This window comes from Mus caroli, chromosome 9 (genome assembly GCF_900094665.2).
Source record: "Mus caroli chromosome 9, CAROLI_EIJ_v1.1, whole genome shotgun sequence".
NCBI classification, from domain to species: Eukaryota; Metazoa; Chordata; class Mammalia; order Rodentia; family Muridae; genus Mus; species Mus caroli.
The window spans coordinates 115118150-115135440 of NC_034578.1; the positions used below are offsets into that span (position 1 = coordinate 115118150).

General features: G+C 45.4%; 1 protein-coding gene across 2 annotated transcripts in view; it reads right to left on the reverse strand.

Moving 5' to 3' along the window:
* Scn10a (sodium voltage-gated channel alpha subunit 10) overlaps positions 1–17291 on the reverse strand; it is a 108901-nt gene that overhangs the window by 83999 nt on the left and 7611 nt on the right. The gene's annotated exons all lie outside the window — the stretch shown is intronic.

Consider the following 17291-nt stretch of genomic DNA (forward strand, 5'->3'; position numbering starts at 1 on the left):
AAGAAAGAAAGAAAGAAAGAAAGAAAGAAAGAAAGAAAGAAAGAAAGAAAGAAAGAAAGAAAGAAAGAAGAAGATATCCTGAGAGCAAAGATTAAATTTGCCCCAAGGAACTGGACACTCCTAATCAGCAGTTAGGGGTTGAAAGAATGGAAAGGGGTGGAGAAGGATGGAAGGACAAAGAACCCACAAAGCAGCCAAAGACCAGCTATACCTCATCTCTAGGATTGCCCAGCTACAGCCTGTCCCTGGCCTCACCAAAAACTTTGGCTGCTCATCTCTGTCTTAAGCCTCACTCCACCTTCTGACCATGGCCTTTTCTCTACTCCTATTCTTTTCTGTATTTCTCCCTTTCTTTGAACTGCCACTGGGTCCCACTGTCCACAGCAGGAGAGTTCTCTTCACAACATTAGATCAGATTTCCCCACTTAAGTCCCAAGCCCAGGTCAGTCTAGAACAGTTGGATTCAGTTTCCTTTGAACCTAGGCTGCTCTAAGTTGGAGCAACAAAGATGATCTGTATGGGCTGGGATTCCCTAGTTAGCAGTTTCCTCTAGTGTGAGATTTCAATGATCAACTCTCTGCTGACTAGTCCCTGTCTCTTCATGGAGACAGCCAAAGGCCATGTTTTCCAGTTGAGGCAGAAAAACAGATCAGAACTCTGGCTCACCTGTGTTCACAGTCTACGTCACCCTTCCTCCCTGCCAGGGTCAGCCCTTGACTCCCCGCTTCAGCTCTTGTCCCCGCCCTATCCTGTCCCCGTTACTTTCCTGGCTCCTAACTACCAGCAGTTAGAACTGCTTAACTCTGTTTGTTTGTTTGTTTGTTTTATCGTTAACAACATTTATTTAGTGAGCCAGTTCAGTTGATGAAGGTACCCACTGTACAAGCCTGGGGACCTACGTTCTATCCCTGAAACCCATTAAGAGCTGAAGGAGAGAAATGACCCCAGAAATTCATCTTCTGATCCACAGACATACACCATGGCATGCATGCCCACACATATGCATTGTGAAAACACGTGGGGACATACACAAATTAAATTACTAATTTTGAAAACCTTGCTTGGGGCTGGGCAAATAACTCAATGGCTGGAGGCACTTACTGCGCAAATATGGAGGCCAGAATTTAATTCCTGAAATCCACATAGAGGTAGAAGAAGAGAACAGACTCCACACAGTTGTCCTCTGACCTCTACACATGTGCGTGTGCATGTGCGTGCATGCAGGCACATGCACACAAATATTAAGTAAACACTATGTTAACGATTGTCTGATGCACAGCCCATGCTGGCCCTGCCTCCTCTCCAAGCTCGTTCTCCACTGAGTTTCACAGAGGACGTGTTCCCCCTGATGGTCTCCAACCACTCTGACATCCTTGCAGCATGTCCTTTGCCCTCACCTCCCTGAAATGCATGCTGCCATGGACACCAGAGACCTTTTGGTGGCTAACTCAGGGGGCTGTCCTTGATGCCTTCTTGGTGATCTTACTGGCTGTCTTAACCACCTGCTGCTTGAAATACTCTCTTGTCCTGGTTGCTGGGACACCTCTTGGGTTCTCTCCCTAGATCTGTCTGCTCCTTCTCCATCCCTACTTCTTCAGCTTTGCCTGGAAATCGCTATCAGTCTTGGGGTTCTTCCTTATCTGTGGTATTTTGAAGAGTAACAGCATCTGCATCACTGGTAACGGCTGACATTTATGGAGACCCCATTATGTTCCTGAGTGTGGGTTAAGCAATTTGAGCACATGGTCATAAAGCCATCAGTGGGCCCTCTCAGGTATTAGCCTCAGCGTACAGATGTAAGAGAAGAACGGAGAGGCAACCTCAGACTTTCCAAGATGACATTGCTAATGTGGTGGGACTCAGATGCAGGAAGTAGCTCACCCCTTCCTCCAGGTCAAGTCTCATTTCTCTACAGTGAGTATTCACTGAGTCTGTGCCCCAGGTCTCACTTCTGTAGGGCCTAAGACCTCATCTGGCAACTCCTCAAGGGTGTCTGATGGGCACCTTAAACCTAGCCTGCCTCAAACTGAGCCCATTATCATCTGCCACTCTTTCTAATCTTGACCCTCTTTTATGACTCTCTGGCTCTATGAATGGCCCCCAAATAGCCTATTCCTGTGCGTGTCCACAACTCAGGTCCTATCTGTCTAATTCACAACTATAATTTCATGCACCTCCTGTCCGTGCCTTCTCTCTAATGCTGTAGGCACCAGCCATACCCTAGGTAGCTTTCTCTTGAACTTCATTCATTCTTGTGCCTGCAGTTAGTCTGCCCTCAGATAAGTCCTTTCTCAGCCCTGAGCTCTTTACTGTGAAGATGCTCCTTGTCTGCTCCTTGTCCCTATACAAAGACTACACTCGGTTCCCATTCCGTGCTTCTATAACCTCGTTTCCTCCATAAACCTGTGGCCTAGAATTGCTCTTGAGTTTCCAGATCCACTACCAGAGAATAAGTAGAGAGGCCATGATATGCAATTTCTCTTGACCCCCTAGAAAGCCTGATGTTTAGAATCTATCACCAATAGATGTGTGCCAAACAAATAGCAGAAATAATAAAAATGAACACATCTTGCTTAGAAAAGTAGAACCAACCATCAGAGTCCATAGAACCAAAGAAATGGACAAATTTAGTGACTTTTAGTAAGGTAGTTAGTGTGCCTCAAAGTCAAGCAGGTGGTAGAAGGGAGGGGGAGGGGGAGGGAGAGGGAGGGGAGGGGGAGAGCAAGGGATGGGGAGGGGGAGAGGGAAAGAGGGGGAGGGGGGAGAGGGAGAGGGAGAGAGGTGAGCTTCATTTAGTGAGACCCTGGTTGTTTCCACCATACTCAGAGACAGCTCTTAGTTCAGTGGCCCTGTGATGGAGACCCTGCTTGCTGACCCTGTCTGGAGCCAGAGCCCATATTCAGTACTAACTTGAGGAATAGCCTATTTGTTTTTGCTAACCCTCCAGTGTACTGCTGTTCTGGGGAGAGACTTTCCTGTACACCCATCTTGGTTAGCTTGACACAGTCCTAGAGTCATCTTAGAGGAAAGCCTCCATTGTCAAGATCAGATTGATCTGTGCATATGTCTCTGAGTGACTGTCTTGATTATTTATTGACAGAGAAGGGCCCAGCCCATTGTGGGCAGCACCATCCCAGCAGGTGATCCTGAGCTTTATAAGAAAGCTGCTGAGTATAAGGCACCTGAGAGTCAGCTAGCATGCAGCATCCTCTGTGGAGCATCCTGCTAGACTTCTTTGGCTGTAAAATGAGTTCCTTGGTCAGAGATAATAGTGTGTGGAATAGCTAGCATCTTTAAGGCCCTGCCTTGATTTTCCCTAATGATGGACAGTGACCTGGGATTGTAAGCCAAATAAACCCTTTTCTGCCCAGAGTTGATCTTAGTCATGGTATTTTATCATCGCAGCTCCCTGTCTTCCTTAATGCCTCTGTCACTTCTGGTACCTTCTCTGCCTCCAGCTCTCTCTTTCTGCCCTTGTATTTGGTTTCTCTTGATTGACAGGTAAGTGAGCCTGCCTCTACTCCATGCAGAATCAGACTTTTCTGTGTCTCATGCCACTTTCCTGCGTTCCTATCAACCCACAGTGGCCATTCTCATGTGGGCATCCCCACACCAAGACCTTTCCTCTCATCTCTAGACTTGTCACCCAAACGTCTCTGAACACACCAGCTTGAGTGCTTGGCACTTTGATAACTTTGGGTCTCCTGACATTCACACCTTCCCTCCACAAAACCCAGTATCTTTCTAAGATGAAAATTCAGATGCCTCTTTATGCCTCTTTATTCCCCAAACCTTTCTTCTTTGTGCCAGGCACTAGTTTAGACTCTGAGATACAGCAACAAATGAGATATGGCTCTATAGCTTGGGAACCTTATTTGGCTAGTGTCATAGACCTTAACTCCTGAGAGGACAAAAAGGTGACACTGTGACTAGAACCTGTCCAAAGCACAGTCTAATGTCACAGACCTTTCCCCTGCATCCTACACTTGGTGATAATCAATCACTCACTCATCTCCCCCCCACCCCCCGCCATGTGTAGATGGCCGATGGTTGTGAAGGTCCAAGCCCACATATGCTCTTCCTGTAATCTTTTCAATGCATGAAAACTTCATACTTTCCAAAGGCTTAGGTTCCAAGCCTTGAAATTTCATACTGTTCTAGTAGGTTATGTGTGTCTGGTTTTTTGTTGAGGTCTTTGACCCACTTGAACATGAAGTTTGTGCAGGGCAATAGATATGGATTTACTTGAATTCTTCTACCTGCCAGCATCCAGTTAGACCAGCACCATTTGTTGAAGATGCTTTCCCTCCACTGTGTATTTCTAACTTCCTTGTCAAAAACCTAGTGTAGATTAATGTCTGAGTCTTTGATTCCATTCCATTGATCAATGTGCCTGTTTTTATGCCAATACCATGCAGTTTATATTACGATAGCTCTGTAGTACAGCTTGAGGTCAGGGATGGTGATACCTCTGGAAGTTTCATTATTGTTCAGGATTGTTTTAGCTATTCTGGGATTTTTGATTTTCTATATAAAGTTGAGTACTGTTCTTTCAAATTCCATAAATAATTGTGTTGGAATTTTTATGGGAATTGCATCAAATCTCTAGATTGCTTTTGGTGGGATGGCCATTTTTATGTTAATCCTACCAATCCATGAGGATCAGAGGTCTCTCCATCTTCTGAGCTCTTCTTCAATTTTTGTCTTCAAAGACTTGAAGTTTTCATTATACAAGTCTTTCACTTGCTTGGTTAGAGTTACCCCAAGATATTTTATATTAGTTGAGGTTATTGTGAAGGGTGTTGCTTCCCTGATTTCTTTCTCAGTCCATATGTGCCATTTATATATAGGAAGGCTACTGATTTTGGGGGGGAAAGGTAATTTTGTATCCAGCCACTTTGTTGATGGTACTTATCAACTGCAGGAGTTCCCTGATAGAATTTTTGAATCATTTATATATATATATACTATCATATCATCTGCAAATAATGATACTCTGACTTTATTTCTAGTTTGTATCCCCTTGCTCTCTCTGTTGTCTTATTGCTCTAGCTAGAACTTCAAGGACTATATTGAGTAGATATGGAGAGAGTACACAGCCTTATCTCATTCCTGATTTTAGGGGAATTGTTTTGAGTTTCTCTCCATTTTATTTGTTGTTGGCTATAGGCTAGCTGTAAATTGCCTTTGCTGTGTTTAGGTATGCCTCGTGTGTCTCTAATCTCTCCAAGACTTTTATCATGAAGTCTCTAATCTCTCCAAGACTTTTATCATGAAGGGCTGTTCGTTGGATTTTGTCAAAGACTTTCCAGCATCGAGTGAGATGATCATGGGGGATCATGGGGGTTTTGTCTCTCAGTCTGTTTACATTGTGGATACATTGACTTGTTTTCATATGTTGAGCCTTGACTGCATCTCTGGCATGGCAGATAATCTTGATGTGTTCTTAGATTCAGTCTGAGGGCATTTTATTGAGTATTTTAGTATCCATGTCCATAAGGGAAATTGGTCTGTAATTCTTTCTTTGTTGAATCCTTATGTGGTTTGTGTATCAGGGTGACTGTGGTCTCATAAAATGAAATTGGCAATGTTCCTTCTGTTTCTGCTTTGTGGAATAATTTGAGTAGTATTAGCATTTACTCTACTTTAAAAGTCTGGTAGAATTCTGTGCTAAAATTGTCTGGCCCTGGGCTTTTCTTGGTTGAAAGACTTTTAATGACTGCTTTGATTTTTGTAGGGGTTATAGGTCAATTTAAATTGTTTATCTGAGCTTAATTTAACTTTGGTAAGTGATATCTATTAAGAAAAATCACTCATTTCTTTTAGATTTTCCAATTTTGTGGAGTAGAGGTTTTTTTACTTGATAGAAGAGAAAGCGAGGATTACCAGTGAATTCATTGGCACAGGAAATAACTTCCTGAACAGAGCACCAACATCATAGGCACTAAGATCAACAATTAATAAATGATACCTCATTTATTAAGTTGAAAACCTTCTGTAAGGCAAAGAACACTGCCAATAGGACAAAATTGCAGCCTACAGATCGGGAAAAGATTTTCACTGACTCCAGATCTAATAGAAGGCTGATATCCAAAAAGAACTCAAGAAACTAAACATCAACAAACCAGGCAATCTAATTTAAAAATAGGGTACAGATCTAAACAGAATTCACAAGAGAGGAATCTCAAATGACTGAGAAACACTTAAAGAAATGTTCAACATCCTTAGCTATGAGGGAAATGCAACTCAAAACATCTCTGAGATTCCATCTTACACCCATCAGAATGGCTAAGACCAATAACAGAAGTGACAGCTCATGCAGATGAGGGTACAGAGCAAGGGGAGCACCCCTCTGTTGCTGGTGGCAGTGCAAACTTGTAGAGCCACTATGGAAATCAATATGGCAGTTTCTCAGAAAATTGACCTATCTCAAGACCCAGCTATATCACCCCTGGGCACATGCCCAAAGGACACATTATCCTATCACAAGGACACTTGCTCAACTATGTTCGCAGCAGCTTTATTCATAATAGCCATAAACTGGAAACAAGCTAGATGTCCCCCAACTGAACAACAGATAAGAAAATATGATACATTTACACAATGGAGTATTACTCAGCTGTTAAAAACAAGGACATCATGAAATTTGCTGGGAAGTGTATGAAACTAGGAAAGATCATCCTGAGCTCGGCGACCCAGATCCCCCAAAGACAAATGTGAAATGTACTCACTTATAAGTGGATATTAGCTGTTAAGTGGAAGATACACTACAATCCACAGACCCAAGGAAGGCTCTGGGGGAATACACGGACTTCTTTGAAAAGGGGAAATAGAATAGATTTTGTGGGTGGACTCTGGGTGGGTAGGCATGGGAACAGGAGGGATCACTTTGGTGAAGAAGGGATGGAGTAGGGGGAGAGTACAGGGAGGGACAACTGGAATTGGGAGGCGTTTATGGGATAATATGGAAACCTAGTGCCGTGGAAACTTCCTGGAACCTATGAGGGTAACCTAGCAAGGAGTCCTAGTAATACAGGATACAGAGCCTGAACTGGCCATCATCTATAACTGGGACATTGACCCAGCCACAAAACATTTAACCCACACCTGTCCGGCCTGCAAGATATTTTGGGGCAATGGTAGTTCAGAGCTTGTAGGTAGGTGTGACCAACCAATGACTGGTCTAACCTGAGGCCCAAGCCATGAGAGGAAGCCCATTCCCAACACTGCCTGGATGGCCAGGAACTGGAAGCCAGATGGCTCAGAGACCTAGGGTAGAACCAAACACAACTGAAAAGAAAAAGTCAATGGAATGATTTCTAATGATATCAGAATCTGCTACACTCAGATTCGCCCTAGGCCAGTTGTCATCACAGAGGAATCCTCCAGCAACTGATGGAAACAGATGCAGAGACCCACACCCAAACATTAGGTGAATCACAGGGAACCCCACAGAGGGGACAGAAGCATTGTAGGGACCAGAGGGGCCAAGTAGACCAGGAGAACATGGCCCACACAGTCAACTAGGCAGGGCTCATAGGGCTCATAGAGACCGAAGAGACAACCATGGAGTCTGCATAGCTCTACACAAGCTCCTCTGCATATATGCTGTGGTTGTCTAGCTTGGGTTGTTGTTATTGTTGTTGTTGTTTTTGTTTGTAGGAACCCTAACAGTGGGAGTGGTGGAGGCGTCTCTGCTCTCAGGATCCTTTTCCACCTACTGGGTTGCCTTGTCTAGACTTGATAGAAGGGCTTGTGCCTAGTTTTATTACATCTTGCTATGCTATGTTCATTTGGTATCCCTGACTAGCCTGCTCTTTTCTGAAGGGAAATGGAGGAGCGGTGGATCTGGGGGAGGTGAAGTGAGGAAGGACTTGGAGGAGTGGAGAGAGAGGAGGCTGCAGTCAGATTATTGTAGAGAGATGAATGCATAAGAAGGAAAAAGAAAATGTGGTACATTTACACAATGGACTATTATTCAACAGTTTTTTTTTTTAAATGACATTATGAAATTTGCAGGCAAATGTATGAAACTAGAAAAAAAAATCATCCTAAATGAGGTAACACAGACCCAGAAAGATAAATGTGGTATGAATCATTCATAAGTGGATATTAGGTGGTAAGTAATTGATAATCATGCTATAGTCCACAGACCCAGAGAGTCCTAGTAACAAGGAGGGCTCTGGGGGGATGCATGGATCTCCCCGGAAAGGAGAAACAGAAGGGAATTTGCAGGTGGACATGGGCAGTTATGGATAAAAACAGGAAGGTGAGATGAGGGGAGGGGTAGGGAGAGGGTATGGGACGAGATGACTGGTGAAGGGAGGGATAGAGAGAAAGAGAGTATGGGATGAGATTGCCGCAGACCCTCTGGGTCCCTGTGTCTGCGTGGAACAGGGTCTCTCGACGCGGGTGGGCAAAGCGTGGATGAACGACAAACAGACACACACACAGGAGAGTTCGTGTGGAATCTGAGTGTAATTTTCGAATCGAGCCTCAGACTTTTTATGCAGAGGACAATAAGGAAGTTGGGTGACATATTCGCAAGGTACAATTGAGGTAACCNGAATCTTACATAAAACAGAGGAATGCAAACACAAAAGGTCTAACAGGAACCACCTGGGATAAAATTCATTGATAACAGCTGGGATCAACAAGGTCTCCACCTAAGATTCACTAATCTTAGAAGCCAGGGTCAAGGGCTTCGCGTCCTTGCCATAGTTCCTATTTTAGTCTCTTGTATAGTCCACCTTCCCCTTAGGCCATTGTAAATATGTGTGTATAGGTGTAACTCTGCTACAGTTCTAAGTATCTATTCTGGTTTCTCCTTTGGTCTGAAACTTCCTTCTTCCTTAGTGATGGTAAATTCCTGTGAAGGGCAGTGACCTAACTTTTACTCAAAGAGATAGTGTAATACCAGGGGCAGTACTGAANTCCAAGCCCAAGGTCTTGCTAAGGACAAACTAGGATTGTTGGAACACTGGAGGACGGCTTTAGCTATGTCAAAATTCAATCTTAAAAAGCACTTACGATAGGAAAATATTGAAAGAGAGCACGTGGATCCATACACTAGACTAATGCGGGAATGAAACTCGGGAATGAAAAATTACTGTATGGGTAGGGAACGCTAGACTCCAGGAGGAGAGCTTCCTTAAAACTCTTTTGCCTCATGAGTGACTTTTAAGCCTCTCGGCTTGTCCAGTTGACTCGACCAGAAAGCATAGCATGAGATGACTGGTGAAGGGAGGGATAGAGAGAGATGGTATGGGATGAGATGACTGATGAGGGGAGGGATAGAGAGGGTATGGGGAGAGATGACTGGGATTGGAGAGCATTTGGGGGTGGGGAATGTGGAAATTAGTGCAGTGGAAACTCCCTGGGATCTGTGAAGGTGACCCTAGTGAGGACTCCTAGTAATGGAGGATACAGAGCCCGAACTGTTCCTCTTCTGCAACCAGACATGACTTCCAGTGCTGGGACTGGGACACCAATCCAGCTACAAAACCTTTAACCTACAATCTGTCCTGCCTGCAAGATATGCTGGGGCAATGGCGGTGCAGAACTTCTGGGAGTGGCCAACTAATGAGTGATTTCATTTGAGGCTGGTGCCACGAGAGGGAGCCCATGCTGGACATGGCCTGAATGGCCAGGAACTGAGGCTGGATGGCCCAGAGACCTAGGTTAGAACCCAGCATGACTGATCAATAAACCAACAATGGTTCAGTCATCACGAGAGATAGCTCCTTTCCATCTGAGCTTTGGGAACCTTGTGGAAGAGGGAGAGGAGGAATTGTGGGAGTCAGAGGGTTGAAGGACACCAGGAGAGCACGGCCAACAGAATCAACTAAGCAGGGCTCTTGGGGGCTCACAGAGACTGACGCAGCAGTCCCAGAGCCCTTGTTGGTTTGCACTAGGCTCTCTGTATGTATGTTTTTGCTGTTGTTGTTAAGGAGGGCTTGATGTTTTGGGGGGGGCTCCTGACAGTGAGAATGGGGGTGTCTGAGAGTCTTTTGCCTGTTCTTAATACCCTTCTCCCCTTACTTGGTTGCCTCCCCCAGCCTTAAGGTAAGGGTTTGTGCCTGGTCTTATTGTATCTTGTGCCATGTTTGGTTGATGTCCCTGAGACACCAGCTCTTTTCTGGGGGCATCAGATGGACCAGGGAGAGAAAGGAGGTGGGGGGGAAACTGGGAGGAGTGGAAGGAGAGGAAGCTGTAGCCAGGCTGTATTGCACAAGAGAATAATAAACTAAAGACAAAAACCAAAAACTTTCATACTGATTGGAAACCCTCAATCTGAGGGCATGCAGTCCCTCAGATACCCCTGGTCCCCAAGTGTGGTTGTATACATTCCCTCACAGTCATGGCTAAAGCCTTTCCATTCCACTGCCACCTACCTCTACCACTGGTCCATAGCCCAGGGCCCCATAACCCTTCACTTGACTGTGAGTGCGTTATCTTAGCTTGTTTCACTGTACCAGTCTCTGGCCCCTCTGAAGCCTGTACTTGCAGTGACCAGCATGCACCCTGTGGTGTGATCTCATCAATTTAGTCTGGGTACTATGAGGTGGCCCTTGTTGTCTCTCTTGCTTCCAGGACTGCAGTTCTACCCCCAGATTGCCTTGCTCATCCCCCTCTCTGTCCCTCTCCATCTCTCTCTCTCCCATCCCGCTTATGTGTGTTCACACATGATTGTGTGTGCACATGCATAGTTCTGATGCACTTGCTCATATGTGTGCAGACCAGAAAACGACCTCAATTGCCATTCTTCAAGTGCCTTCAAGGGTCTCTCGCTGGCCAGTCACACACCAAATAGGTCAGGCTGGCCATCAAACTCAGGGAGCCTATCTGTCTCCACCTTCCCAGAGCTGAGTCTAGAATCTTGCACCACCATGTCTGGCTGGTTTTTGTTTGTCTATACAGTTTTTCAGGAGTCAAACTCAGGATCTCCTGTTTGTAAGGCAAACATCTTACCAATGTAAGTTATCTCTCCAGCACCCAGCCTTGCTATTTCTTAAACATGCAGAGCATAACCTATTGAGTCAGGATCTCACTATGTAGCCTGGTCTGGGATTCACTAAGATGCCCAGGCTGGCCTTGAGTTCATGATTCTCCTGCCTTATCATCCTGAGGGCTGAGATTATCATTGCATGGCCACCACAGCTGTCTTATGAAGCCCATTTTGCCTCAGCTTCCCCAAGCCTCCTGTCCCCTCTGGCCAGTACTGTGTTCATTTTCACATCTATGCACACACCTTCCACTATGGCTGTGCTAGCCGAGGCTCCCCAGCACTCTCTCCTGAACAACAGTCCCTGTCCACTGTCCTTCCCTTTACCTTCCATGATTCTTAGTAACATTTTGCACCTAATGGTAATTTTCTGTTTGCTCCTTATTTATCTCCTTCAGCAGAAGTGTTTTCTCCAGAGTCTGGATTTTTGTCTGTTTGATTAAGTGAGGAACCCCTAACACTGAAAAAAAAAAAAAAAAAAAAAACCAAAAAACAAAACCTGGCACATTGTAAAGAGATCAACAAATATTTGTTGGGTAAAATGGATGGATAATCAAGGGACCTGAAGGGGCACAAATAAAATATTTATGGACTATATTTTGTCATCTGGCCCAGGATTAGACTCTGGGAAGTTAGGGGGAAAAAATCAAATGTTTTTAAAATGTCAATCTAGGGTGTAGATTGCCTCATGTTGCTGCTGTAAAAACAAACAAGCAAACAAACACATGCGCCTTGTATTTGATTTTAAAATGTACTAAACTCTACCGTGCTATCATAAGTACCGTTCTCTAAACAGAAGGGAGAAATTGGAGACTGGGAGTGGAGAAATACTGAACCACAGGACAGCCAGTGCATGGGAACACCAGGCAGACACATTTAAGAATGGACCAGGCTTATTCTGGAGAAGCAGTGATTTTAGTAAGGAGGGCCATGAGTAAGCTGCCTCCCAGAATGGTGATCCTAATTAACAGCAAGAAATAAGAGGGCACAGCTGGATTGCTGAATTGCAGAGAGAGCAGGATTGGTGTATTATATAAGGATAAATGACCAAGCTCGCTATAGGAGGCACCCCCAAAGTGGAGTCACACCAGTCTCAAGTTCCGCTGGTCACAGACAGTCTGCTGTGAGGGTAATGTGGGGACTGAGGCTGCTCAATGTTGGGAGTGTGTTAGGTTCTCTGGTCCACAGAGCCAATAACAGAGCTAGCCAGAGCGTTAGCTCACACTGGACTTCCCATCGCAGTAGGAATGTGGGGTTAGATGTCCCTGGTCTGTGTGATGTGGGCAGTGTGGACAGACTGATCAAGACTTAGAGATTGTTCCTAAGATATCTATCTATCTATCTATCTATCTATCTATCTATCTATCTATCTATCATCTATTCACCCAACCATCCATCTATCTATGTTTATATATGTATATATCATATACAGCATATACATACATATCCTATACATCAGTAACACTGGCATGCTTCTAAATAGGCTGCCTGCTATCATGAAAGGTTTTATCTTTAACCTGTCATTGGAATAACAGGGTCTCTGGGTAGATATGCTCTCTAGGGAAGAGAGAGAATGGAAGCAGCTATACCATGAAGACATGGAGCAGTGTGCAATCCTGGAACTATACATTGACAGCACAAGCTGTGATCCTGTGCAGTCACCAGAGATGGCCCTTCAGATATCCTTACACCAGGAAGAATGCCCAGGGAGGGAGGGCGCACAGGATCCTGGCTGGCCCTCTATTGCAGAGCTGGATCCACTTCTGGAGGCTGAAGGAGCCCTGCAGCTGGGCTCTGCTCTGTCCGTGGTGCTGAACCTCAAGGGCAAGGGTGGGTATGCACTGAGTCTAGCGGGTTCCTGTGAGCCTCGGTGAGTGAATAATTTGCAGCACTAGGGATTGTGTCTGGCTGGAGGGATGAGGTTAGCTGTACCTCTGTGGGAGCTTAAAAAAAAATATGTAGAAGTTGGCTGAAAAAAATGAAACTTGAGTGTTTCCGTTATGAAATCAAGACAGCTTTACACTGCAGGGTAGACAGCCAAATGAAATTGAAGAAGAGGAATATTTAATCGCAAGAGTTTCCCTAAATTATTGAAAATTAAAAAGTTTATTTGCTAAAGAGAAAAGAAACAAAAAGAAACAAAAATAAAAGACATCCCCTATCATAAGATCTGAGAATGTGGTGGCCCCAGAAACTCAGAAAGTTGAGGCAAGTCAGATCCACGCACTTCGAACTGTAACTACACAGAAAGCTGAGAGATGGCTCTGTTTGTTGGTAGAATGCTCACGTTGCATAAAAAGGACCCAAGTTCAATCCACAGAGCTCATCCTTAAAACGAACAAACAAAGCCAGGAGTGGGGGAGTGTGCTGGCAACCCCAGTGGTGAGGAGGTGAAGACTGGAGGATCCCTGGGGTCACAGGCCAGCCAGCCTAGCCTACTTGGTGAGTTACAGACAGGAAGGGACCCTCCCTCAAAACACAACAAAGTGAGTCGTGCCTTCAGAGCAACCCCTGAAATTACCCTCTAGTCTCTAAACATACACACGCACACATATACACACACATGCACACACAGAGAACACAGAGGTCTCATGGTTTTCTTGGAATAGCCGCTAGGCTTGGAGACATAAAGTATGGATTGGACCCTGACTAAGCCTTTGAAATTCTTTGAGCCACAATTCTGTGGAGTTGATTACTTCTGCTCTACTCACCTGACACCATTGTTCAGAGGAACAGATAATGTATGTGAAAGCATTCGTAAGCTAATTGCTTTGCAAACACAGAACGGCTATGTTAACACTCCCATTACATATGTGATTTAATAGCCGATAGCCACTTAGCCTATTTCCATAACACACCATTGGCTCTCAGGCACATAAATTAAATAAATGTGTGGGCTCATCTGCAATTAAATCCAATCCAAAAACAAAAAACCTTACAGTGTTTCACTTTATTTCTCTACACACCATCTTTAGTGTGTGAATACTTTTAAATATGATTCAGCTGACCAAAATAAAAGCACTCGTTCAGTGAGGCCATTTAAATGACAACGCCCCCAAGAAACTGAGGGAGACTGTGCTGTGGGTGAGTTTCTGTTTAAAGCATACAGAATCTACTTTCCCCCACGTCTATACTATTTTACTGGATGGATCTGAGCACATTACTTGCAGAGCTCTGGGAGGAGGGCAGCTGGCAAGAATTGAATTTTTATCATTTTTAAGACTACAGTTTTCCACTGCCAGGTATATTTAAGGACCCCAACAATTCTGCCAGGTTGAAGCATAGGCTTGATTCAAATGTAATCATAAAGTGACCAAAGTGATTAAGGTGTGTGTGTGCTCGCGCACATGCATGTATGTGCATACACACATACACATCTGGAACTCAGAGAACAACTCTGGTGTTATTCATCTTATTTGTTGTTTTGTTTTCTTTTGAGACAGGGTCTCGCTGTGTAGCCCTGGATGCCCTGGAACTCACTATGTAGACTAGGCTAGCTTTGAGTCACACAGACCTTTCTGTTTCTGCCTCCTGAGTACTATAATGAAGGGTGTACAGTACCACTTCTGGCATACCTTGTTTTTGTGGCCAGAGGGTCCCCGGGATCCACCTGTCTGTCTTCCTAGTTCTGGAATTACAAGTGTGCACCACCATGCCTCCATGCCTGGCACTTTTACACAAGTTCTGAGGCTCAAATATAGGCCTTCCTGCTTGCACAGTGAGCACCTTACTGCCCAGGCTACCCGCACCCCCACCCCAGCCTTAATTAAGCTGTTCTAGGGGTGCTGGCCTCACTGGTTCAATTAGGGGGCCTGTTACTGCCGAGGACATGTGTGAAACACATCCACTCGTGCTGTGTCTCCACAGTCCACTACACTGTGTCTCCCTGGCTCCTTTCAACACAGCTTTTACTAAAGCTCCAACGGCCACCAGGGTGCCAATTCCAGGCACACTCCCAGGCCTCCGGTTTTGCTTGTGTTGGCAGGATATGACATAATTGACCATTCCATTTTCCTTAAAATCTGCTCTGTGAGTTCTCTATGAAACTTCATTAGAGGTTTCTTTTTTCCTAAGCCATTAAATATTGGAGCTTCTTGAGATTCCGCCCAGGCGCCCTAATATGTCCTTTCTCAGAGGGACCTAGAATTTTCTCTTCAGGTTTCAACAACCACTCCAACCTCTCTCCTGATGTTTAATCTACCTGCTCTTTTGAAATCTACCTATATTGTCTAAGTTGGCTTTTTCTTCTGTATCTTTTACTATAGTAAATTATACATACCATCAAGCACCCAGTGTCTCTATCACAAACATCCAGACACACTCACTCCCCCGCTCCAGTCACCACGTCCTGGTCAGCTGTGTAGCATCTGTGCTTGCTCACGCCCAAGCTTCTCTCCGAGCTCTTTCCCCTGTATTCACAGCAACCAATATAGTTTTATAATGCATGTGTTTATCTGTCTGTCTGTCTACCTATCCATCTATGTGTGTGAGAGAGTGTTTATATGTGTGTATGTGTGTGGGTGCATGTGCATACATATGTATGTGTGTGTGTGTGTGCCAGAGTACCCTGGTATACATGGGCATTCACACTGTACCATGTGCATTGAAGTGAATGGACAGCTTGCAAGAATCTGCTCTCTCTCTCCCTCCAGCATGTGGGCCCCAGGGGTCAATCTCCAGTCATCAGGCTTGGAGGCCAAGCCTTTGCCCTCTGAGCCTTCTCACCAGCCCCCAACGTGATGCTTGAAAATGGAGGCTGAATGGTCTTATTCCTGTGATTATTCTTTTCAAAGGCTTCTTGCCAGCTTCAGCCCAGGTGCACATCCACACACCTGGCTCAGCCTGGTGTCACCTGGTCTGTCCCCATTCTCACCACTGTTTCCCTTGTATGCTTCCTGGAAGTTCTCGTGGTCTCCTTGGTCCTCTCTGCTCTGGTCCCTTCACACTTGTCTGATACCCATCCCTGACCCCTAGCGCTGTATTTTCCATCCTTTGCACCTGACCTTCTTCTGCTCTACCAGTTGCATTTGAATGTCCCTTCTTCAGAACAATCCTCCCTGGCCCTCTAGACCAGGGAAGCCATCTTCCTTATTCTTGTACAGCAGCCTCTACTGCTAAACGCCATTTCAATGTCATCTGTTGAGACGCTCCCTCTTGTCCTGAAGGCAGCCGTCCCGACACCCACAAACACACCCATCACTCTCCAGCTGCATCCCTAACATGCCAGACAATGGGACATTGGTCAGTATGGATGATTTGAGGGTAAAAGGATCAATGGGCAGATGTAGGGAGCTCTCCCAGACACCCTTGGAGTGGAGGGTCATAAATGTGAACCACTCTTGTTCTGTCTAGTTTCTACCATCAGTGTCTTATTTGAGCGAGAGCAAAAGCTATTTTTCCCACTCCTGTAAGATGCTAAGCATGACCGGGGACTCTTCTGACGGGAGAGAAGTCGTGGCTGAAATCTGAGGTAAGAAAACAGAAATGGCAGGGGTGGAAATAAATTCAGTGGTGTTTAGTAAGAGTCAAGGATGCAGTGGGAAAACTCTCTGGTGTGAGAGTAAGGAGACCTGGAGTTTATAGCCCAGGACCTCCTGCTGACTGGGATTCTGAGCTTGAGCATCAGTTTCACTTCCGAGAAACTACCACACAGAAAACAGCAGAGATCTCCCTGTGTCCGGCTGCCTTAAGAACCTGGAAGTCTTATGGGGAATCATAGGCTTTGTCTGATTATGGGAGACCGAGTTCCACGAATGCAGGGGCTTCTGCAAAACTGTCTGAGGGCAGGGGTCCTGTCATGCATCTGGCAGGAGTGTGTCTCACAACTGTAATATATCACCTTCTGGACACAGCTCCTAGAGGGGTAGAGGCCACTGTGTACGTTCAAGTAAACACGGACCTCTGTGTCCATGTCTATACCCAGGAATGGGCGTGGCCTTGGTTTTTGACAGCTCAGGACCTTCTCTCTTGAAACCGTCATGGCCCAGAGGGGTGAGCTCAGTTGCTATCAGATGGGGGGTGACTCTGAACCCCACTTTCCTCAGTCTGACACTTCACTGCCTTTAATTGCTGGAGGCCAGCTATGCGCCGGATGCTATTAGACACGAAGGAAGCAGTAATGAGAGGAAAGAGCATTTAGCTAGAAGGTGGGCGCCTGCGGGCCCAGGCCCAGGTTCTGAAAAGCTCTGCCTGTCTCGAAAAGAAGAAGAAGAAGAAGAAGAAGAAGAAGAAGAAGAAGAAGAAGAAGAAGAAGAAGGAGGAGGAGGAGGAGGAGGAGGAGGAGGAG